The sequence below is a fragment of the Pleurodeles waltl genome, chromosome 6 (assembly GCF_031143425.1).
Source record: "Pleurodeles waltl isolate 20211129_DDA chromosome 6, aPleWal1.hap1.20221129, whole genome shotgun sequence".
Lineage (NCBI taxonomy): Eukaryota > Metazoa > Chordata > Amphibia > Caudata > Salamandridae > Pleurodeles > Pleurodeles waltl.
The window spans coordinates 59,955,709-59,981,038 of record NC_090445.1 but is presented as its reverse complement, the minus strand read 5'-3'; positions in this window follow the sequence as shown (position 1 = coordinate 59,981,038).

The window sequence follows — 25,330 nt, the reverse complement described above, 5'->3', positions numbered from 1 at the left end:
AATTCTTGTATCCTCCTGGATTGTGGCGGGACCTTCTTGGTACCTGCAGTGCAATTTAAAATTGCCTCCACCTCCTCAAACACATGGTCTATCTCCTCAAATGGTTTAAGGCTATGGCCTTTGGGCTTGCAAGCTGGCTTAATGGAACGTTTTTTCTGTTTTTTACATTCGAGCCAGGATTCTGGCAAATCAACAGCCTTCCTTTTCCCCACAATAGCTGCCCGAATAATATGAATAACTAGGACACTTACTCAGTCACCGAGTACAAAAATATGGGGACGGGGCCCAGATCAGCCTCAGTCGGTCGAAGACGGGCGTAGATGGGCCCGTCTTGGCCCGGTCTTGGCCCGGGCACGCGCCCGTGTCCCGTGAGGGGCCCACGTTGAAGAGCGCTTCCGTCAAGGTGGGCGGGGCCGGGAGTAGCGTCCTGGTTTCCCAAGCAACAAGCAGCAGTGTTCGGCTTCCTCGCGTCCCGCGAGGGGCCCGCGTTAAAGAGCGCTTCCGTCAAGGTGGGCGGGGCCGGGAGTAGCGTCCTGGTTCCCCCAGCAACAAGCATCACTGTTCGGCTTACCCGCGTCCCGCGAGGGACCCGCGTTGAAGAGCGCTTCCGTCAAGGTGGGCGGGGCCGGGAGTAGCGTCCTGGTTCCCCCAGCAACAAGCAGCAGTGTTCAGCTTCCCTGCGTCCCGCGAGGGGCCCGCGTTGAAGAGCGCTTCCGTCAAGGTGGGCGGGGCCGGAAGTAGCGTCCTGGTTCCCCCAGCAACAAGCAGCAGTGTTCCATTGGCTCCCGAGAAGACTGAAGGGCCAAATTGCGTATTGACTTTTCTGGGAATTAAGCTGGACACGGTGAGCCTGGTAGCTTGTTTACCACTCGGGAAGGTTGTGGAGATTTGGGAATTTTTTGAGTCAAGTGCGATCATTGCATAAGATTGAATTACGCAAGGCGAGCAGCTACCTTAATTGTGCATGCAGGGTTGTAAAAGGGGGCAGGACTTTTTGCAGACGCCTTGGGCTTGCCATGTCAGGCGCTTCCCTTCTGCATCACAGGATTCGAGTGTTGATGGGTTTACAAGAGGATGCCAGAGGGTGGGAAACTTTCTTGACTCAGTTTAATGGGGTCTCCAAGATGTTTCAGGTGGAATATATGGTCTGCAGGTATACATTTTTTCAGATGCTGGGGGAGCTGCTGGTTTCAGTCTCTTTTGGGATGGAAGGTGGTGTGCCTAACAGTGGCATGCACGTTGGTTGCAACAAGGTAGGAGTATTGCCTTTTTGGAGCTTTTTCCGCTGTTGGTGGCTTTGACGGTCTGGGGGGGACGAACTGGCTAACAGGACTGTGGTGTTTCATGTGGACAATATGACAGTGGTGGAACTAGTGAACAAGCAGAGAGCAAAGGATGTGAGGGTGTTGTGCCTATTGAGATGTTTCATGCTCAGATGATTGTCACTGAATGTTATTTTTAAAACTGTGCACATTCCAGGTATAAATAACGGCCACCGCCAGAGTCACTGCCCAGGAGGCCACCGCCAGCCACAGCCCAGCTGACCAGGAGGGCCCTGCAAGCCACAGCCCAGCTGACCCATGCAGGACCACCAGCCACAGCCCTGCTGGGCAATGAAGGACCGCCTTGGCAAGGACCGCTGAACAGGGCAAAGACCGCCATGGAAAGCACCACTGAACATGCCTGACACTGGCAACTAAATCACCGCTGAACAGGCCAAGGACCGCTGAACAGGGCAAAGACCGCCATGGAAAGCACCGCTGAACAGGTCTGACACTGGCAACTCATGCACCGCTTGAGCGGCTTTGCTGGCTGGAGTCTTCCCCCTCTCCCGCGGGGCACTGTCCAACTTCTGGTGCTTCACAGGGGGGGGGGACTGGCTGTGCTGTGGCTCGGTGCCACACTGGCTGGCCTGGTGGCCGGTACACTCCACATACCTGTAACAACAGGAACCACTGGTCCCGGAGATTTTTTGGCTGAGGTGCTAGTACGGGAGGGGGGGGGGAATAGGTTAGGGTGGACAGGAAAAGTTTTTGGGAGAGACTGGGACGGGTAGCTGGAGGGGGTTTGGGAGTGGAGGAAGAGGTGGTGGTTGTAAGAGGTGTAACCTTTGTGGATTTGGGTGCAGGTGCATGGGCAGGAGGCTGTCGTGAGGTGGATGGCTGTTGGGTGTGTGTGTGCCTGCGTTTGTTTATCTTGGGAGGGGGCGTCACAGACACACTGGGAGAGGACACAGGGGACGTGGAAATGGTAGTGGGGGTGGTGAGTGCACGTGAGCGGGGTGTGGTGGTGGGTGTGCTGGTGCGGGACGTAGTGGCTGTAGTGGTAGTGCATGCAGGTCTGAGTGTAGACAAGACTGGGAGGAAGGAGGGAGATGAGGAGGAGGGGGACACAGTGGAGGGAGTGGATGTTGGTGTGTCTGTATGTGTGTGATGCTTGCGTGAGTGCCTGTGGGATGTGTGGTGCTTATGTTTGCCTGAGCTTCCCTTGTGTGGTGAGGTGTGTGCAGGCTGGTCTGATGGTGTGCTTGGGATAGGCAGAGGTACAGGGGATTGGGTCTGGGTGGAGGAAGTTGGAGGGGGAGGCTAGACACAGGGACAATGGCTGCCATCAGTGCTGAGGCCAGAGTTTGAGGGTTCGATGAAGGGCAGCCTGACCAGAATGAATGCCCTCCAGGAATTCATTTGTGTGTTGCAACTCCCTTTCTACACCCTGGATGGCATTCAAAATGGTAGACTGCCCAACATTGAGGGACCCGAGGAGGTCAATGGCCTCCTCACTGAGGGCAGCAGGGGTAACAGGGGCAGGGGCTGAGGTGCCTGGGGCGAAGGTGATGCCCATCCTCCTGGGTGAGCGGGCACGGGCGAAGGCTGAGGGGCTGCTGGGAGGGCAGTGCTGGTAGGGGGGTGGCAGCTGTACCTGTAGAAGTGGGGGGCACAGATGTTGCCGCCACCACAAGGGAGCTCCCATCGGAGGATGAGTCCGTGTCGCTGGTTGCAGATCCTGGGACCGCCGTGGTGCTCCCCACTCGCCCTTCGTCCCACTGGTGAATTCTGAGTCTGTGGTGAGGCCCTCCATGGCCATGTGGGATGCAGCTCCCTCGTGCTCCGGTGCCACTGTACCTCCACCTGATGTTGCTAATGCACACAAGAACAGGGAGACCACAAAAAGGGGGGGGGGCGGAGAAAGACAGGTTGAGTGCATGGCTTACCTTTACCGTTGGCGGACAATACAGACACAGCAGCCCCCTGCACTACGTCGCGCTGTTGGGCTCTACAGATGCAATTCCTGGGAAATGGCCTACAAGGCTATGGACAACATCTGCACACATAGATGACACAGGGGCATGAATACCTGTACTTGGAACTCTACAGAGGTGGGGTGGGGTGCCACATGGCCTGCCTTATGGAGGGGCCTAGCCTACGGAACTCGCCCGGGCCTAGGGAAACCCACACCCCTCCTCCCCCACCCAGACACCTTCACTGCGCACAAAGTCCACTGAATGATAGTGCATCCAACTCAGGGTAGGCCACCGCCAGGATCCTGAACGTCAGGGGGGTCATGGTTCGACGGGCACCCCACCCACATTGGGAGGCCATCCCCAGCTGAGCCTCCGCCGTCTTCTTGCTCCAGCGGCGAATGTCCTCCCATCTTTTCCGACAGTGGGTGCTCCATCTGTGGTGGACCCCCAGGGTCCGGACGTCCTTGGCGATGGCACGACAAATATCCTTTTTCTGGTGGGCGCTGACCTACATGACATGTACAGGGGAAGAAGAGAAGTCATTACCAACTGCACCGTCAAGGTGAGTGGCCCACATCCCTACCCTTGCTATGTGGCACATGCATTCACAGTCCTTCATGCACGCAGAACTGTGCCCCCTTTCTTCTGACAACCAGCCCTCTCCACACAGGCATAGCCCATACAACATGCTCCCTGTGTACTTACCTGTTGGTCTGGAGGACCGTAGATTAGCGTGTACTGGGGGAGGACCCCGTCAACGAGCTTCTCCAACTCCTCTGCAGTGAAGGCAGGGGCCCTTTCCCCAGACGCACGAGCCATTGTCTCTTCCAGACCGAGGTCACAGCAACACTTGCAGTGTAGGTCCTCTCCTGTCGAAGATCAGGTATCGAGTGATTCAACAGCTAGAAAATAGCAGTCACGTCCGCGACGGTGCGTACCATCACCGCCGGCGTACATCGTCATTGGCTCCTGGGACCAATAGGGTCCAATGTTAACCAATGCAGCACTGTGCTGCGGTCTTCGACCGCCTACCGCGACGGTGTACAACGCCAGCGCAGTTACCTCACATCCCATTGTCCCAGTTTAGAGGTCAGACAGCCACCATTTCAGGGGCCAACATGGCCTAATTACCAACTGCGTCACACATACATAGGCCTTGTCTCACAACACAAATACAGGCCACATTTTGTGTATGAATGGTGTTCTGTGTAGACTGTGGGTAAATACCTCTGAGTTGTTTGACTCTTTTGTCGCTGTTGTCCTTCATAGGCACCGTCCGCTGGGACATGTGAGGAGATGGCTGAATCCTCCAGTGTACCGACCGCTGGTGGACCTCTCGACAATGGAGGAAAGAAGTTTGATCATCACCTACAGGTTTGACCGTGCCACAATCCAGGAACTGTGTACCCAGTTGGAGCCTGACCTGATGTCAGCAATCCGCCATCCCACAGGAATCCCCCCTCAAGTGCAGGTGCTATCAGTGCTCCATTTCCTTGCAAGTGGGTCATTTCAAACAACAGTGGCCATGGCATCAGGGATGTTCCAGCCTATGTTTTACAACGTGTTGTCCAGAGTGTTGTCTGCCCTTCTGAAACACATGCGGAGCTATATCGTTTTCCCTCAGGTGGAAGACTTGCCTACAGTGAAATGTGACTTCTATGCCCTTGGACATATCCTCAACACCATAGGTGCCATTGATGGAACCCATGTAGCTCTGGTCCCCCCCAACAGGAGTGAACAGGTGTACAGGAACCGGAAGAGTTATCATTCCATGAATGTACAGATGGTATGTTGGCTGACCAGTACATCTCCCAGGTAAATGCTATGTTCCCTGGCTCTGTGCATGACGCCTACATCCTGCGGAATAGCAGCATCCCTTATGTAATGGGTCAAGTCCAGAGGCACCGAGTGTGGCTATTAGGGGACTCTGGTTACCCCAACCTGTCATGGCTACTGACCCCAGTGAGAAATCCCAGGACCAGGGCAGAGGAATGCTACAATGAGGCACATGGGCGGACTAGGAGGGAGATCGAACGCACCTTCGGCCTCCTGAAGGCCAGGTTCAGGTGCCTCCACATGACAGGAGGTTCCCTATTCTACTCACCAAAGAAGGTGTGCCAGATCATCGTGGCCTGCTGTATGCTTCACAACTTGGCTTTGCGACAACAGGTGCCTTTTCTGCAGGAGGATGGTCCAGATGGCGGTGTTGTGGCAGCTGTGGAGCCTGTGGACAGTGATGAGGAGGAAGCAGAGGAAGAAGACATTGACAACAGGGACTCACTCATCCAGCAATATTTCCAGTGACACATAGGTGAGAAAACATTCCTGCCTACTACAAGTACTTTAACACTTCTACCTGTCTGTCGATTTCAACCAGTATATGGTCACTGAGTTGTCATTTTCCCCTACGGTTTCACAGGTGTGGTTTCCAACGTGTGACATCTGCTTAGATTCCTAATGGACCTGAGATGTGTGACATAGGTATGTTGACATTACATTTGAAAAAGCATTTTTTACTGTCATTGCTAATACACAATTTCGAAATCACAGACTGACTCCAGATTGTTTTGTGCTTCAAGGGTGTTTATTGAAGTACTCAATATTGAAGGGGGTTGTAAAATGGTAAGGGGTGATGGTGGAGGAATGTCCAGTCTATTAGTCTCACAGGTGCATTGCCCATTTGGGCATAGGAAGTGGAGCTGGGGCAGTTCCAATATAGACAGGGTTACAAAGTGGGACAGTGGTTTGACAATCAGGGTGGTCTTATTTCTTGGCGGGGGTCTTGGCATCTTGCTCTGTCTTGTTCCTGGATCTCAGGGACCGCTTTCGGGGTGGTTCTCCGTCTGCGGGGGGGTGCTGGTGTGGTGGTCCTGTGGCGGTGCCTCCTGTCCACTAGCGCCGGCAGAGGGGGTGGGCAGTTCATCGTCCATGCTAGTGTCAGGGCCCCTTTGTAGTGCCACAGTGTCCCTCCTGGTGTTAAGTATTTCCTTCAGCACCCCCACGATGGTGCCCAGGGCGGAGCTGATGGTTCTGAGTTCCTCCCTGAACCCCAAATACTGTTCCTCCTGCATGCGCTGGGTCTCCTGAAACTTGGCCAGGACTGTTGCCATTGTCTCCTGTGAGAGGTGGTATGCTCCCATGATGGAGGAGAGGCCCTCGTGGAGAGTGGGTTCCCTTGGCCTGTCCGCCCCCTGTCGCACAGCAGCCCTCCCAGTTCCCCTGTGTTGCTGTGCCTCCATCCCCTGGACCGTGTGCACACTACCACTGCCCCCAGGTCCCTGTTGTTGTTGGGGTGGTGGGTTTTTCTGGGTCCCCTGTAGTGGTGGACACACCGCTGATTGACCTGTCCCGGATATGGAGGTTTGGGCCCGCTGGGTGGGTGCTGTGCTGGTGTTACCAGAGGGTGGAAGGTCAGTGTTGGGGTGTGCCTCTGCAAGGGGAACCGACTGTCCCGAGGCCCACGATGGTCCGGGCTGGTCATCAGGATCCAGTAGGGCAGAGCTGCTATCGTCACTGTGGGCCTCTTCTGTGGGTGGAGTGGAGTTGTCTGGACCCTCCGGGGTGGTGACGGTCCTTCGTGATCCTGCAGGGGCATAAGGGCATGATTATTGCATGTGTGTGTGTCATGGTGTGCAATTGGTGGCTCACCGTGTACCCCAGTGCAAGCATTCCTGTGTGGGGGCTTGTTTGATGATGATTGGGGGGGTGTTCTGGGTATGTGCAGTGAGCATGCTTTAGTGATGGGTGTCCATGCTTAGTTGTGTCATGCAGGACTTGGTGTTGGTATGGGTGGTTTGTGTTATGAGTACGTTAGTGAGGATTTGGAGTGATAGGGGAGGGGTTGAGGGTGGGTGTGTGTGATAGCATGCAGGTAGGGTGGGGGAAGTTAAGAATTGACTTACCAGTGTCCATTCTTGGGTGCTGTCCCACTGCGTTGACCCTGTCGACTATTCTTCACCATAGCTCCATCTTCCTAGCTATGGAGGTGTGCTGCACCTGGGATCCAAATAGCTCCACAATGACCCTGAGCTCCTCCTCAGAGAACCTGTGTTGTCGTTGAGGTGTCATGATGTGGTGTGGGTGATGTGTGAGGTGGTGTGTGTTGTGATGTGTGAGGGGATGTGTTTGTGTGTGTTGTTTGAGGTGGGTGGATGTTATGTAAGTGGTGGTGTTGTGTGTCAGTGGATGCTGCTGTTGTTTAAGGTAGTCTCCAGACACCAGATTGCTGTACAGAGGACTGGCAGTGGACCCCCCACAATTAACAACATGGGAGGAGCAAGTCTTGGCAATACTGCATCCTGAGGGTCTCGCAGGAGGACTGGACTCTGGTAAGGCAAATCTTTACTACTTTATCCCCCACCCTACCTACATGCCATCACAGACCCCACCCTTACCCTCACACCCATCACAGATACCCCACCAACACAACCCACACATCCCAAAAACAAGCCCTGCATGTCACACCTATGCATGGACACCCATCACCAAAGCATGTCCACTACAGATATCCACACAGACCCCAAATCAACTATCCCACAAGGACCACAGCAAGAATGCAAGCACTGGAGTAGAGGGTCACTCACCCATTGCACACAATGGCACACACAGATGCAATATTTATGACTTTTCACCCCCTACAGGACCCCTACCCAACGTCACCGGACAGGAGGTGCCAGACATATCCAGTACCCCCACAGAAGAGACCCACAGTGATGACAGCAGCTCTGCACAACTGGATCAAGATGATCAGCCCGGCCCATCTGGGACCTCGGGACAGTCGGTTCCCCTGACACTGTCACTGTCACAAGCCACCACAGAGCCTCCCTCATGAAACACCAGCACAGCACCCACCCAGCGGGACCATCCCTCTGTCCCCAGGACACATCAATCAGCAGTGTGTCCACCACTACCGGGAACCCAGGCAACTCCACTAACACAGGACGATCAGGGACCTGGGGGCAGTGGCAGTAGGCACATGGTTCAGGGGACAGAGGCACAGAACAACAGAGAAGTTGGGAGGACTGCTGTGCGACAGGGGGAGGACAGGCCCAGGGAATCCACTCTCCATGAGGCACTCTCCAACATCATGAGAGCTTACCATACCCAGAAGACGAAGGCAACGGTACTGGCCAAGTTTCAGGAGACCCAGGGGCTACCATTCCTCTAGGTCAGCACCCACCAGAAGAAGGTTATTTGGCGTGCCATTGCCAAGGACGTACGGACCCTGGGGGTCTACCACAGACGGAGGACCCACTGCCGTAAAAGATGGGAGGACCCAGCTGGGGCTGGCCTCCCAACGTGGAAGGGGTGCCCGTCGCACCATGACTCCCCTGATGTTCCAGATCCTGGCGGTGGCCTATCCGGAGTTGGATGGGCGCTTAAGGGCATCACAGCAGCCACAAGGGGGTGAGTACACTCTCATTCAGCTGACTGCGCGCATTAAGAGGTGTCTGGGTGGGGGAGGTGGGAAGTGGGTTCCCCTAGGCCAGGGCGATCTTGGTAGGCAAGGTCCCTTGTGAGGCAGGCTATGTGGCACCCCAACCCCACTAGTGGTAAGAGCCATCTACACCTAGTCAGGCTCCTGTGACTTCCAGGTATACAACAATTGGTCTTAGGCCTCGTACCCATTTGGCATGTGAAAAAACTAGGAACTGTAAGTGCATGGCGTAGTGCAGAGGGCTGCTCCCTGTGTGTTGTGTCCGCCAACGGTAGAGGTGTTGCATGCACTGAACATGTCTTTCTTCTGTCTTTCCCCCCCTTTTTGTGGTCTACCTTTTCTTGTGTGCAATAGCATCATCAGGCGGAGGAGCATTGGCACCGGAGACGGAGGGAGCTGAAACGCACACAGCCCTGGAGTCTGAAGCCACCAGTGGGATGGAGGTTGAGGGGAGCTCCACGGCGGTGACAGGATGAGAGACCAGCCCCAGCGACTGTGCCTGCCGCATCAACAGGTACAGCCGCCTCCCCCCACCAGCACTGCCCTCCCAGCAGCCCCTCAGCGTGTGTCCTGTGCCCGCTCACCCAGGAGGGTGGGCATCTCCTTCACCCCAGGCACCTCAGGCCCTGCCCCAGTAAGCCCTGCTGCCCTCAGTGAGGAGGCTATTGACCTCCTGAGGTCCCTCACTGTTGAGCAGTCTACCATTTTGAATGCCATCCAGGGAGCTGAGAGGCATTTGCAACAAACAAATGCATACGTGGAGTGCATTCATTCTGGCCAGGCAGCACAACAGAGAGCATTTCAGCTGTCCCTGTGTCTAGCCTCCCCCCTCCAACCTCCTTCACCCAGACCCAGTCACATGTACCTCAACCTATCCCAAGCACACCATCAGACCAGCAGGCACACACATCAACACACAAGAGTGGCTCAGACAAACATAAGCACCACACATCCCACAGGCACTCACACAAGCACCATATCCATGCACACATACCAACATACACTTCCTCCACTGTGTCCCCTTCCTCCACGTCTCCCTCCTCCCTCCCAGTCTCGTCTCCGCTCACACCTGCATGCACTACATCCTCAGCCACTACCTCCATCACCAGCAAGCCCATCACCACACACCGCTCATGTGCACTCACCACCCCCACTACCATTCACACATCCCCAGTGTCCTCTCCCAGTGTGTCTGTGAGCACTCCTCCCAAAGTACACAAACACAGGCACATACCCACCCAACAGCCATCCACCTCACAACAGCCTCCAGCCCATGCACCTTCACCCAAATTCAGCAGACGTACACTTACTACAACCACTACCTCTTCCTCCACTCCCAAACCCCCTCCATCTACCCGTCCCAGTGTGTCTAAAAAACTTTTCCTGGCTAACATTGACCTCTTCCCTACACCTCCCCTCGTCCTTCCCCTTGGGCCAGGCTTTCCAGGTCCCAGCCCAGCATCTCAGCCACCAAAGCCCCAGGCACAGTGGTGCCAGCAACTGCGGGGTCATGGAGTGTGCCAACCATCAGGGCTGCCAGTGTGCCATGTAGCGAGGGCAAGGACATTACACCACCTGCCAAGGTGAAAACGGTACCCACATCGCAGAGGGAGAAGCCGAAACCGCCAGCCACCAAGGGCTCAGCGAAAACGAAAGGGGATAGTGGCAAGACAACTGCGCCACCATCAAAGTTGGGGAAGGGCCAAAAACAGAAGGGCAGGTCAGGAGAGGGTATGGTGGCACCGACTGAGGGACCAGTGTCACACCTTCTGTCCATGTCCACACCAACCTGTATGGCGACGAACACGGCCACCTGCACCACCACCGGCATGTCTACAGCTGCTGCAACAGTCTCCAGCCTCTTCCCCGGTGGGCAGCCATCCGAGGCTGCAGGAGACATCCTGCTTTCTCCCTCAGCAGGTGCTGACACAGATCCCGCTGCCAGCACCACCACCACAGACACCGCCGCAAGCACCGCCGCCACAGACCCCGCTGCCAGCACTGCCACCACAGAACCCACAGCCAGCACCGCCACCACAGACACCGCCGCAACCACGGCCAGCGGCCCCGCGATGTCCTCAGACAGTGGCACCACCGCTGACATGCCTACCATCCCCAGTGGTCAGTCGTCCGAGACTGGAGGAGTGTTCCAGGACCCTGGGCATCTTCCATGAAGCACTACTGTCATCACTGTTTGCACCTGCAGGTGGAAGGCGAAGCAGCAGCAGTGTGGGGTATGCTTGCCTCCATGGCGTATCATGCTACCTGTTCCTCGCCAATGTCGTGCCACGCACACCCAGGTGAGTGAATTTTTCCAGCCACACTGCATGTGGAGCACTCTGGACACAAAGCCCCCTCCAGAACCAGTGGAGAAAAGCATCCACTACCCAAGTCCTTGGCAGGATGAAGCACTCTGAGCACAAAGTCCCCTCCAGAACCAGTGGAGATATAGATCTGCTACCTCTGTCCTTGGAAGGATGAAGCTCTCTGGGCACAAAGCCCCCTCCAGAACCAGTGGAGACTGTTATCCACTTGAGAGACTGTGGCTTTGCACTCCCCAGGATAACGCAGTGGGCAAACCACCCACTTGAGAGACTTGAGACTGTGGCTTTGCACTCCCAGGAAGCAGCAGTGGGCAACCCACCCACTTGAGAGACTTGAGAGACTGTGGCTTTGCACTCCCCAGGATGCAGCAGTGGGCAACCCACCCACTTGAGAGACTTGAGAGACTGTGGCTTTGCACTCCCCAGGATAACGCAGTGGGCAAACCACCCACTTGAGAGACTTGAGAGACTGGGGCTTTGCACTCCCCAGGATACCTCAATGGGCATGGAGCCCCCTCGTGCAGCAGTGGCATTGTGCGTTCATCAGGCTGAGGTGCCCCCCTCCCCCTCCGCCTTAGGTGCCTATTTCATTTCGATCTGATGCCCCAACAGTGTTCTCTCCGTTTCCAGTCAGGTATCACGTGTGGGCCTCGCCCATGCATTTTGGGTCCAGTGGTCCACGGACAATGATTAGTACACTATCCGGACTTGTGTAGTTGGTGTACATATTTGTATTTACTGGATTTTGAACTTTCCTAAAGAGATTTCACATGATTACATTAGTTCAAATAATTTCCTTTTGTCCTTACGTTCTTCCAGGGGGTGGGGGAAGTGTATATGTAATGTTGCAGCATGTATTTGTGTGTATTGTGTTGTGGGTGAGGGTGGGGGTGGGGTGGGGGTGTTGCGTGTTGCGTGTGTCACTCTTTTTTCCCTCCCCCTCCCCTGTGGTGTAGGTGCAGTACTCACCGTGGTCATTGCCGCCATCTTTGGTGCTCCTGATAGAAGAGAAGGAAGACCAGCATCGGCAGTATCAGCAATTCGGGCTCCATGGCGTCCTGGTCCTTGTGGGGTGTGGAGAGGTGAGTGTTTTCCCTTCTGTGTATTGTTTCCGCCGTGCTTTTGATAGCATTGGTTCCGCCCCGGAAAAGGTGGCGGATTGGTGTGTCATAATAGTGTGGGCGGTACATTGTCTTCTGCCTGTCTGTTGGCAGTTACCGATGCGTGTTTGTTTCTACCGCCGTTGCAGTCGGAGTGTTAAAGTGGCTGTCTATGTTGGCGGTTTCCGCCATGGTCATTATTCCATTTTTTTTCTGCCTGCCTGTTGGCGGTAATACCGCCGCTTTAACTCCAACCGCCAGGGTTGTAGTGAGGGCCTATGTTTGATTTTAAAAGACTTAAGACACTTTGGCCCTCATTCTGACCTTGGCGGTCGGCGGAGAGGCGGCGGTCGGACCGCGAACAGACCGGCGGTCCAAAAAATGGCATTCTGACCGCGGCGGTCACCGCCGCGATCGACCGCCACTTCCCTATTCCGACCGCCACGGCGGTCATGACCGACGGGCTGGAGTTTGCGTACTCCGGCCCGGCGGTCGCCCCAAGACCGCCACCCGTATCATGACTCTGCTTACCGCCGCGGTTTCTGGCGGTCGGGAACCGCCATGCGAACCATGGCGGTAGGCACTATCGGGGCCCGGGAATTCCTTCCCTGGCACTGATAGGGGTCCCCCCCCACCCCCCACTGCCCCCCCGAGTCCTCCCCCCACCCCCTCCACCCCCCTGCCACCCCCCAGAGGTGGTACGAACCCCCTCCCCACCCCCACCCCGAAATGCACATACACGCACCCCGACATGCACGCACCCCAACATGCACATCTGCACACCCCCATGCACGCACACATCACACAACACCCCCCCACCCCCTCCCCTCACGGACGATCAACTTACCTTGTGCGTTGGTCCTCTGGGAGGCGACGGGAGCCATAGGGACGTGACCGCCGACAGCACACCGCCAACAGAAGACCGCCACACAGAAATGTGGGTCGTAATTCTGGGGGCGGTGTTCTGCTGGCGTGGTGGTGGAGGTTGACCAGTCTCCACTTTCCCGCCGACCGCCAGTCTGGCTGCCGGCGGTTTCCCGGCGGAACGCTCCCAGCGGTCGGAATGCGCACAGCGGCATACCGCTGCGGTCGGCGGTCTTCACCGCGGCGGTAACTCGGCGGTCTTGCGAAAAGACCGCCGAGGTCAGAATGAGGGCCTTTGTCCCTCATTACAACATTGGGAGTAAAAGCCGCTTACCGCCGTGCAGAAGACCGCCAACACACCGCCGAGGCCGCGGAAATCTGCCACAGCTAGTATGACCCACAACTCGGAATCCTCCAAAATTCAGACACCCACACAAGTCCTCCACACCAAAGGTCAGTGATAAACTGGCAAAAACAAAACTTCCACCATCATGCCAACAGAAATACGCCCACACTATCACGACACACAAATCCACGGTCTATCAACCGCAGTATTCCATTGGCGGTACACACAGCGGCGCTCAAAATACACACACATATACAAAACACAGCCACATTGCCCAATTCGAAATACACACACCTGATGCACATTCACATACACACACCACTCCCACACACCCATTACAATATAAAACACACATCCACATCACCCACAAACCCCTATGACAAAATTACAGAGAGAAGGCCAGAGAGAGACACTACAAACTACTACCAAGCATCCACAGGCACACAATACCATCACCCACATAACTTCCACGCACCTCACACAACACACCACTAAATATCACCCTACTTATCACTACACACACCACCCCACACATCACCCACACCACCCCATGGCACGGCAGAGACACCCCATGTTCTCTGAGGAGGAGCTCAGGGTCATGGTGGAGGAAATCGTCCGGGTAGAGCCACAGCTATTCGGATCACAGGTGCAGGACACCTCCATAGCTAGGAAGATGGAGCTATGGCAAAGAATCGTGGACAGGGTCAACGCGGTGGGACAGCACCCAAGAAATAGGAATGACATCAGGAAGAGGTGGAACTACCTACGGGGCAAGGTACGTTCCATGATCTCAAGACACCACCTCGCAGTTCAGCGGACTGGCGGAGGACCCCTACCTCCTCCCCCACAACTAACAACATGGGAGGAGCAGGTCTTGGCGATTCTGCATCCTGAGGGCCTCGCAGGAGTAGATGGAGGAATGGACTCTGGTAAGTCAAATCTTTACTATTACTCTCCCCACCCTACCTGCATGCCATCACATACCCCCACCCTCACCCCCATCACTCCAACTCCTCAGAAATGTCCCAACATCACAAACCACACATCCTAACACCAAGCCCTGCTTGCAACAAAAAAGCATAGACACCCATCACCAAAGCATGGCCACTGCACATACCCATACACCCCCCTAAACCACCATCACACAAGGGCCCACACAGGAATGCAAGCACTGGGGTACACGGTCACCCACCTATTGCACACCATGGCACACACAGATGTAATAAACATCCTTTTATATCCCTGCAGGACCCCTATCCAACGTAACCGGACAGGAGGGTCCACACATGTCCACACCACCAACAGAAGAGGCCCACAGTGATGACAGCAGCTCTGTCCAACTGGATCTAGATGACCAGCCCAGCCCATCGGGGACCTCGGGACAATCGGTTCCCCTCACACAGTCACAGACCACCAAAGAGCTACCCCCCCGGAAACACCAGCACAGCACCCACCCAGCGGGCCCATACCTCTGTCCCCAGGACACGTCAGTCAGCAGTGTGTCCACCACTACAGGGAACCCAGGCTAACCCACCACACCAACAACAACAACAGGGACCTGGGGCAGTGGTAGTGGTACACGGTCCAGGGGACGGAGGCCCAGGATTACAGGGGAACTGGGAGGGCTGCTGTGCGACAGGGGGAGGACAGGCCAAGGGAACCCACTCTCCACGAGGCCCTCTCCTCCATCATGGGAGCCTACCACCACTCCCAGGAGACGATGGCAACGGTACTGGACAAATTTCAGGAGACCCAGCGCCTGCAGGAGGAACAGTATTTGGGATTCAGGGAGGAACTCAGATCCATCAATTCCACCCTGGGCACCATAGTAGGGGTTGCTGAAGGAAGTACTCAACACTAGGAGGGACACTGTGGCACAACAAGGGGCCCCTGACACTAGCCTGGACGATGAACTGCCCACCACCTCCGCCGGCGCTAGTGGACAGGACGCCCCGACACAGGACCACCACACCAGCACCCCAGCCCCTGCAGATGGAGAACCACCCCACAAACGGTCCCTGAGATCCAGGACAAAGACAGAAAATGATGCCAAGACCCCCGCCAAGAAATGAGACCACCCTGAATGTCATCCTTCTATCCCACTTTTTCACCCTGTCCATCCTCAAACGGCCCCAGCTCAACTTTCTATGCCCCTTTGGACAATGCACCTGTGAGACTAATAGACTAGACTCTGTCATGGACATTCCTCCACCATCACCCCTCACCATTTTACAACCCCCTCCAATATTAAGCACTGAAATAAACACCCTTGAAGCACAAAACAATCTGGAGTCAGTTTGTGATTTCGAAAATGTGTATTAGCAATTACAGTGTCAAAATGCTCTTTCAAATGTAATGTCAACATACCTATGTCACACAGCTCTAGTCAATGAGAAAACAAAGCAGATGTCACACATTGGGACCCACATCTGTGAAATCGTAAGGGAAAGTGACAACTCAGTGACCATACACTGGGTGAAAAGGACAGACAGTAGAGAGGTAGTAGTGTTAAAGTACATGTAGGAGGCAGGTTTGTCTTCTTACCTGTGTCTCACTGGAAATATTGCAGGATCACCGAGTTCCTGTTTTCGATGTCCTCTTCTTCGGCTTCCTCGTCTTCACTGTCCACAGGCTCCACAGCTGCAACAACACCGCCATCTGGACCATCCTCCTGCAGAAAAGGCACCTGTCGTCGCAATGCCAAGTTGTAAAGCATACAGCAGGCCACGATGATCTGGCACACCTTCTTTGGTGAGTAGAATAGGGATCCACCTGTCATATGGAGGCCCCTGAACCTCGCCTCCAGGAGGCCGAAGGTCCGCTCTATTATCCGCTGAGTTCGCCCATGAGCCTCATTGTAGCGTTCCTCTGCCCTTGTCCTGGGATTCCTCACTGAGGTCAGTAGCCATGACAGGTTGGGGTAACCAGAGTCACCTGCAAATGGTGAGCGACAACTGTTAGACACACACTAACCTGTATGGATATCCCCAGACCCAGACAACCATTCCCACTCACTTGCTTCCAGGTGCTCAACTAATAGCCACACACGGTGCCTCTGAAGTTGACCCATCACATAAGGGATGCTGCTATTCCGCAGGATGTAAGCGTCATGCACTGAGCCAGGGTATTTGGCATTCACATGGGAGATGTACTGGTCTGCCAAGCACACCATCTGCACATTCATGGAATGATAACTCTTCCGGTTTCTGTACACCTGTTCACTCCTGCGGGGGGGTACCAAAGCCACATGTGTCCCATCAATGGCACCTATGATGTTGGGGATATGTTTCACTGTAGGCAAATCTTCCACCTGAGGGAAAACGATGTAGCTCCGCATGTGTTTCAGCAGGGCAGACAACACTCTGGACAACACATTGGAAAACATAGGCTGGGACATCCCTGATGATATGGCCACAGTTGTTTGAAAAGACCCACTTGTAAGGAAATGGAGTACTGACAGCACCTGCACTTGAGGGGGGATTCCTGTGGGATGGTAGATAGCTGACATCAGGTCTGGCTCCAGCTGGGCACACAGTTTCAGGATTGTGGCACGATCGAGCCTGTAGTTGATGATCACATGTCTTTCCTCCATTGTCGACAGGTCCACCAGCGGTCTGTACACCGGAGGATGCCACCATCTCCTCACATGTCCCAGCGGACGGTGCCTATGAAGGACAACAGCAAGCACAGAGTCAACCAACCAGAGGTACGTACCCACAGCTTACACAGAACACGAATCCTAATCCGAAATTTGGCCTGTATGAGTAATGAGGCTAGGCCTAGGTATGTGCGACGCAGTAAAAAATAAAGCCATGTGGGCCCCTGAAATGGCGGCTGCCTGACCTGTAAAGTGGGACAATGGGATGTGAGGTAACTGCGCTGGCGTTGTACACTGTCGCAGTAGGCGGTTGAAGACCGCATCGCTATTCTGCATTGGTTAACATTGGACCCTATGGGTCCCAGGAACCAATGATGATGTACGCCGGCGGTGACGGTACGCACCGCAGTGGACGTGACCGCCATTTTCTATCTGTTCAATCACTCGCTACCTGATCTTCGACAGGAGAGGACCTACACTGCAAGTGCTGCTGTGACCTCGGTCTGGAAGAGACAATGGCTTCTGCGTCTGGGGAAAAGGCATCTGCATTCACATCAGAGGAGTTGGAGAAACTCGTGGATGGGGTCCTCCCCCACTACACGCTACCCTACGGTCCTCCAGACAAACAGGTAAGTACACTGGGAGCATGCTGTATGGGCTATGCCTGTGTGGAGTGGGGTGGATGAAAGATGGTGGGGGGGAGATTGAGGCATGCATGAAACGACAGTGAGTGCATGTGCCACATGGAAAGGGTAGAGATGGGGGCCAATGACTGTGACGGTGCAGTTGGTAATAACTTTTCTTTCCCCCCTGTACAAATCATGTAGGTCAGTGCCCACCAGAAAAAAGATATTTGGTGTGCCATCGCCAAGGACGTCCGGACCCTGGTGGTCTACCACAGGCGGAGCACCTACTGCTGTAAGAGATGGGAGGACATTCGCGGCTGGAGCAAGAAGACGGCGGAGGCCCAGCTGGGGATGGCCTCCCAACGTGGGAGGGGTGCCCGTCGCACCATGACCCCCCTGATGTTCAGGATCCTGGCGGTGGCATACCCGGAGTTGGATGGGCGTTTGAGGGCATCACAGCAGCCACAAGGGGGTGAGTACACTCTCATCCTGCTGATTTTGCGTGCAGTGGAGGTGTCTGGGTGGGGGAGGTGGGCTGTGGGTTTCCCTAGGCCAGGACGATTGTGCTAGTTAGGTCCCCTTGGTCTGGCAGACCCTGTGGCACCCCACCCCAAATGTGTACAGTGCCAACTACACCTAGTCAGGCTCCTGTGTCATCCATGTGTGCAGATATCGGCCATAGCCTTGTAGGCCATGTCCCAGGGATTGAACAGTGAACCCCAAGTGCGCAGCATAGTGTAGGGGGCTTCTGTGTCTGTTGTGTCCGCCAACGTTAGCGGTAATGTATACACTCAACATGTCTTCCTTCTGTCGTCCCCACTTTTTGTGGTCTCCCTATTCTTGTGAGCATTAGCATCATGAGGCGGAGGAGCAGTGGCACCGGAGCAGGAGGGAGCTGCATCCCACATGGCCCTGGAGGGCGAGACAATGGACTCTGAGTTCACCAGTGGGACGGAGGGCGAGGGGAGCTCCACGGCAGGGACAGAAGCTGACACCAGTGACACGGACTCGTCCTCTGATGGGACAACCCTTGTGGTGGCGGCAGCATCTGTGCCTCCGCATCTACAGGTACAGCTGCCACCCTCCCTACCAGCACCACCCTCCCAGCGGCGCCTCAGCCTTTGCCCCGTGCCCGCTCACCCAGGAGGGTGGGCATCACCTTCGCCCCAGGCACCTCAGCCCCTGCCCCAGTCACCCCTGCTGGCCATTGACCTCCTCAGGTCCCTCACTGTTGGGCAGTCTACCATTTTGAATGACATCCACGGTGTAGAAAGGCAGTTGCAACAAACAAATGCATTCCTGGAGGGCATTCATTCTGGTCAGGCGGCCCTTCAGCGAGCTTTTCAGACTCTGGCCTCAGCACTGATGGCAGCCATTGTCCCTGTGTCTAGCCTCCCCCCTCCAACTTCCTCCACCCAGTCCCAATCCCCTCTACCTCAGCCAATCCCAAGCACACCATCAGACCAGCATGCACACACGTCTGTCACGACTCACGTGCTGCTTGCGCCTGGAGTTTGCAGATCTTGAGGCGTGGATCTTGAGGGTTCGACTTTGGCCCAAAAAGGGGCGACTCTTTCTGGGAGCCACGGTGCTGTAGGCGAGGAAACGCCAAGGACAGACCGTGACCGTGAGAAAGTAGCGCCAGAGGGAAAAAAAACCTTCAGAAGAAGAGGAAAAAACCTCCCAGATGATTCGCAGGGGATTCCTGGAACAAGAACAGAGGAACAGGAATCAAAGGAACTGACGTAACACAGAAATGGCGAAATCCAGAGCCAAGGACTAGGAAATCAGGAGCGAGGACACTAACTGAAACAGAGAGTGTTGCAGCGCAAAGAGGAAAAGAAAAACCACCCTTAAATACCATAAAACAGGAAATGACCCACAGGAAGAAAAAGGACACCATCTTGAATAGGGAAAAGTAGATAGAATAGACTGGAGCAGAAACCATAGAGAATAGGGAAAGGAGGAATGCTGGGAAGACAGAGGTAACCTGGGAAGGGGAAAAGACATAAAGGACAGAGGAGAAAACAGACCCAAAAAGGAAGAAAGACAGAAAAGAAGAAAAGGGAGCCCCAACAGGTAAGAGGGGTCAGGAGACCCCAACAAGACGGAGGGAGAGCGCAGCGCGAGGCCCCCAGTAAGTCCTGGGGCCTCGCAGGGTGCAAGAAAGGCTCGGGGCGTGCCACGTCTTAGAGACGCGGAGCGCGGCCCGAGCCGAACGCGCGGCTTGTGCCGAACGCTCAGCTCGCGCCGCGCGGTGCGGCGCGACAGTAGGCCCCCCTCCCGAAGGCCCTGGTTTGAAAGGAAATAAACGGTGAAAGCGCTGAGTCAGAAGAGGAGCATGAACCGAAGATGCATCTTCCCAAGAACACTCACTGAGAGGATAACCCTTCCAATGAATCAGATACTGCAGACGGGTGTGAAAAAGACGAGAGTCACAAATCTCCTGAACCTCATATTCAGGAACATCATCCACTAAGACAGGAGGAGGACAGGAAAACTGACGGGAGTACGGATCTGGTACATAAGGTTTGAGTTGGGAGACATGGAAGACTGGATGAATCTTCCATGTGTGAGGCAAGTGAAGACGGACAGTGACAGGATTAAGTAACTGGAGAATACGGAAAGGCCCGTAATAGCGAGGTGTGAATTTGTTCTGAGAAAGACGTGAGGGTAAGAATTTAGAAGAAAGCCAAACTTTATCCTGTGGATGGTAGTCCGGAGTGGCCCTACGTTTCTTGTCTGCTACTTTCTTCATATATCTCTTGGTGTGTAAGAGATTAGAACGAATCAGTCTATGGATCTGTAGAAGACGTTTGGAAAAATGAGTAATAGCGGGTAAGGGAGTGGGAGACAGAGAAGAAGTAGGAAAAGAGGTAGGATGAAAACCATAAGAACAGAAAAAAGGAGTGGTCTTGGAGGCACTATGGACTGAGTTATTATAAGAGAATTCAGCGATAGGGAGATAAGTGTTCCAGTTGCTTTGAGTTGAGTTGCAAAAACAACGAAGGTATTGTTCTAAGCCTTGGTTCAGACGCTCGGTCTGTCCATTGGTCTGAGGATGGAAGCCCGATGACAGAGCTCTATCGATGTTTAGTGTCTTACAAAAATACCTCCAAAACCGGGAAATGTACTGAGGTCCTCTATCAGATATAAGAGTATGAGGAAGTCCATGAAGACGGAAGATATGTTCAATGAATATCTGGCTTAATTCTTGGGATGTAGGTAGCTTTTTCAAGGCAGTGAAGTGAGCCATCTTAGTAAAACAGTCCACAGTGACCATGATTACCCGGTTTCCTGCTGAGAGTGGTAACGAACACATGAAATCGGTGGAGATGGTGTGCCATGGAGTTGGCGGAACCGGCAAGGGCTGGAGTAAACCCGCAGGTCTGGTTCGGGGAATCTTGACTTGAGCGCATGTGGGACAAGCCTGAACGTATGTTTCAATATCCTTTTTCCAAGTAGGCCACCAGAAAAATCGTGATAACAGTTCTTGTGTGGCCTTGATGCCTCTATGACCAGCAACCGGTGAATCATGACACATTTGTAATGCCTTTTCTTTCACTCTGTTAGTGGGAATGAATAACAGATCGTGATAATAATAGTATCCTTGTCTCTTATGTAAAAGAGGCCTTTTCAGAAGCATCGGTGACGACAATAAATCGTTTGTTGGTCTCTGGATGTCTTAAGATGGGAGCTTGTGTAAATGCCTTCTTTAATTCCTGAAAAGCTGTTTCAGCAGTTTTAGTCCAGACAAACCCTTTAACAAGATTTTCCTTCTTTAAAGTGTGAGTTATATGGCTAGTTTGTTTAGCAAAGTCTGCGATGAATTGTCGATAGAAGTTCGCCAATCCTAGAAAGCATTGTGTTTCTTTAATGGAAGATGGAGAAGGCCAATCTAGGATAGCTTGTACCTTTTCTTGATCCATGGCTACTCCGGTGGTACTTAAATGATATCCTAGATATTTGACTTCCGTCTGGTCAAACTCACACTTTTCGGGTTTGCAAAATAGTTGATGTGCCCGGAGTCGCTGAAGGACTTGTTTAACATGGGAAGAATGGAGTTCGGGATTTCTGGAATAAATAAGAATATCATCAAGGTAGATTACAACTGTCTGATTCAGGAGATCCGAGAATACTGAGTCCATAAATCTCTGAAAAATTGCCGGGGCATTAGTAAGACCGAAAGGCATTACCCTGTATTCAAAGTGACCAAATGGAGTCCTAAAGGCCGTTTTCCACTCATCTCCTTCTTTAATGCGTAAGAGGTGATAGGCTCCCCGTAGATCTAGTTTGGTAAACCGTTGGGCCCCTCTGACTGCCTCTAAAATGTCCCTTATGAGAGGCAAAGGATAACGATCTTTAATAGTTATTTTATTCAGGCCTCGAAAATCCAGGCAAGGGCGAAGGTCCTTTGTCTTCTTGGGTACGAAAAAGAGAGGAGCCCCGGCCGGAGAAGATGATGGAACAATAAGACCACTTTGAATATTTTCATCCAAATACTCCTTTAGTACTTCCTTTTCAGTTTCCGTGAGGTAATACATCCTGCCAAAAGGAACGATAGTGCCAGGTTCCAAGGGAATAGCACAATCGTAATCTCGATGTGGAGGTAACACAGGTTTGGAAGGTTTTTGGAAGACGTCTTGAAAATCCAAATAGTGTTCAGGAACTCCTTGGACTGTATTTATGGTCGAACCGGTGGTACCCTCCGTGATTATTGACCTCTTAGGCGACCAATACTTGTCTGAAGCAAAACAGTGCTCGTGACAGAACTGTGAAGACAAGGAAACCGTCCGGGTAGCCCAGTTCACATATGGATTATGTCTGATGAACCACGGGATTCCAAGAATGATGGTATGGTTGGGGGAAGTTATAAGATCAAAGGAAATGTGTTCCTGATGGTTACTGATCTGTAGATTCAGCATCAGGGTAGTTGTATCTACTGGACCCGATGATATCAAAGATCCATCCACCGTGTGAACTTGTTCTGGAACCTCCTTAGGTTGTATAGGAACTTGTTGAGTGGTGGCCCACTTCTTATCCATATAAATGCCACTAGCTCCACAATCTAGTAGTGCCATAGTCTTCTCTTGACGGCCATCAGGTAATTGTAACATTACTGGTAAAATGAACAAGGATGTGGTATTGTCGTTGAAAGAACTGATGGAAGGTATAGCTGCTAATCCCGTCCCCTCCCTTCTTACAGAGGACGGGAAGCGGCGTTTCCCGATGGCCTTGATGGACGTACTGGACAGGTACGCAGTATGTGGCCGGCAGATCCGCAGTATAAACACAAACCTTTCTTTCGTCTATCTTCTCATTCGCTAGGGGAGAGAGGGCCTCGAGTTGTATCCACCTGCATGGGTTCTCCTTCGGTGTCTCTGACAGGAGGGCGAGGTTCCTCAGAACGATGCGGAAAAACTCGTGAGGTGCTTGGTTGAAAAGACCCTCTGCTTTTTCTCTTCTCTGCTCTCCGTTCCTGAAGGCGATACTCGATGGAGAGGGCTTGATCCATCAGGCCACGAAGATCTTCCACTCTGGTGGAATGTACTAGTTCGTCTTTGATTTCTTCTTTGAGTCCTCTACGAAACAAAGTCACCAAAGTACGTTCCACCCAGGTGGTCTCTGCCGCGAGTTGACGAAAGCGTGTGATGTATTGAAGGACATCTTGTGAACTTGATGAATATCGCATAAGGCCTCTTCTGCTGAAGCCTCCAATCCCGGACGACTAAACATCAGCTTGAAGCGGTTCACAAAGGCGGAATAATCCGACAATACCGGATCGTTAGATGATACCATCGGGGTTGCCCAGGCCAAGGCAGGACCAGATAAGGCACTGATGAGATAACCCACTTTTGTTCTGTCATGGGAGAATTGGGTGGGTCGGAAGGCAAAGTACACTGTCAAGGAGTCAAGGAACTCTCGCAGCTTGGTTGGTTCACCCGAAAAACGATGGGTAGAGGCGGAGAGCGTCGGGATATCACCACTGCGGAAAGCCAAGGCCTGTCGCAGCGCAGCATTCTCACTGCGTAGTTGCTGTAATTCTTGAGCTTGTTGCTGAATTGTAGTTAGCAAAGCTTGATCCGGATCCGCCGCAGCTACCACAGTGTCTTCCATGGTGTTAGAAGACGTCGGGATGGTTAGGCGCTGCAATCTGTCACGACTCACGTGCTGCTTGCGCCTGGAGTTTGCAGATCTTGAGGCGTGGATCTTGAGGGTTCGACTTTGGCCCAAAAAGGGGCGACTCTTTCTGGTAGCCACGGTGCTGTAGGCGAGGAAACGCCAAGGACAGACCGTGACCGTGAGAAAGTAGCGCCAGAGGGAAAAAACCCCTTCAGAAGAAGAGGAAAAAACCTCCCAGATGATTCGCAGGGGATTCCTGGAACAAGAACAGAGGAACAGGAATCAAAGGAACTGACGTAACACAGAAATGGCGAAATCCAGAGCCAAGGACTAGGAAATCAGGAGCGAGGACACTAACTGAAACAGAGAGTGTTGCAGCGCAAAGAGGAAAAGAAAAACCACCCTTAAATACCATAAAACAGGAAGTGACCCACAGGAAGAAAAAGGACACCATCTTGAATAGGGAAAAGTAGATAGAATAGACTGGAGCAGAAACCATAGAGAATAGGGAAAGGAGGAATGCTGGGAAGACAGAGGTAACCTGGGAAGGGGAAAAGACATAAAGGACAGAGGAGAAAACAGACCCAAAAAGGAAGAAAGACAGAAAAGAAGAAAAGGGAGCCCCAACAGGTAAGAGGGGTCAGGAGACCCCAACAAGACGGAGGGAGAGCGCAGCGCGAGGCCCCCAGTAAGTCCTGGGGCCTCGCAGGGTGCAAGAAAGGCTCGGGGCGCGCCGCGTCTTAGAGACGCGGAGCGCGGCCCGAGCCGAACGCGCGGCTTGTGCCGAACGCTCGGCTCGCGCCGCGCGGTGCGGCGCGACAACGTCAACACACAAGAGAAGCTCTGGCAAACATAAGCACCACACATCCCACAGGCACTCACGCAAACATCACACACATGCAGACACACCAACATCCACTGCCTCCACTGTGTCCCCCTCCTCCTCCTCGTCTCCCTCCTCCCTCCCAGTCTCGTCTACACTCACACCTGCATGCACTACATCTACAGCCACTACTTCCATCACCAGCACACACACCACCACACCCCGCTCATGTGCAGTCACCACCCCCACTGCCATTCACACGTCCCCTGTGTCCTCTCCCAGTGTGTCTGTGACGCCACCTTCCAAGATACACAAATGCAGGCACACACCCACCCAACAGCCATCCACCTCACGACAGCCTCCAGCGCATCAATGTGTGCGGCCTGAGAAATCGAAGCACACCCCTTTGTTTCCACACCTCTCCTCTGTGTTTTGTTGCAGAGATTTATCAGTTGCGTTCCGTGGTCTCCAGAAACCAGATTGCTGTACAGAGGACTGGCAGTGGACCCCCACCTCCTCCCCAACAACTAACAACATGGGAGGAGCAAGTCTTGGCAATACTGCATCCTGAGGGTCTCAAAGGAGGACTGGACTCTGGTAAGGCAAATCTTTACTACTTTATCCCCCACCTTACCTACATGCCATCACATACCCCACCCTTACCCTCACACTCATCACAGATACCCCACCAACACAACCCACACATCCCAAAAACAAGCCCTGCATGTAACACCTATGCATGGACACCCATCACCAAAGCATGTCCACTACAGATATCCACACAGACCCCAAATCAACTATCCCACAAGGACCACAGCAAGAATGCAAGCACTGGAGTAGAGGGTCAC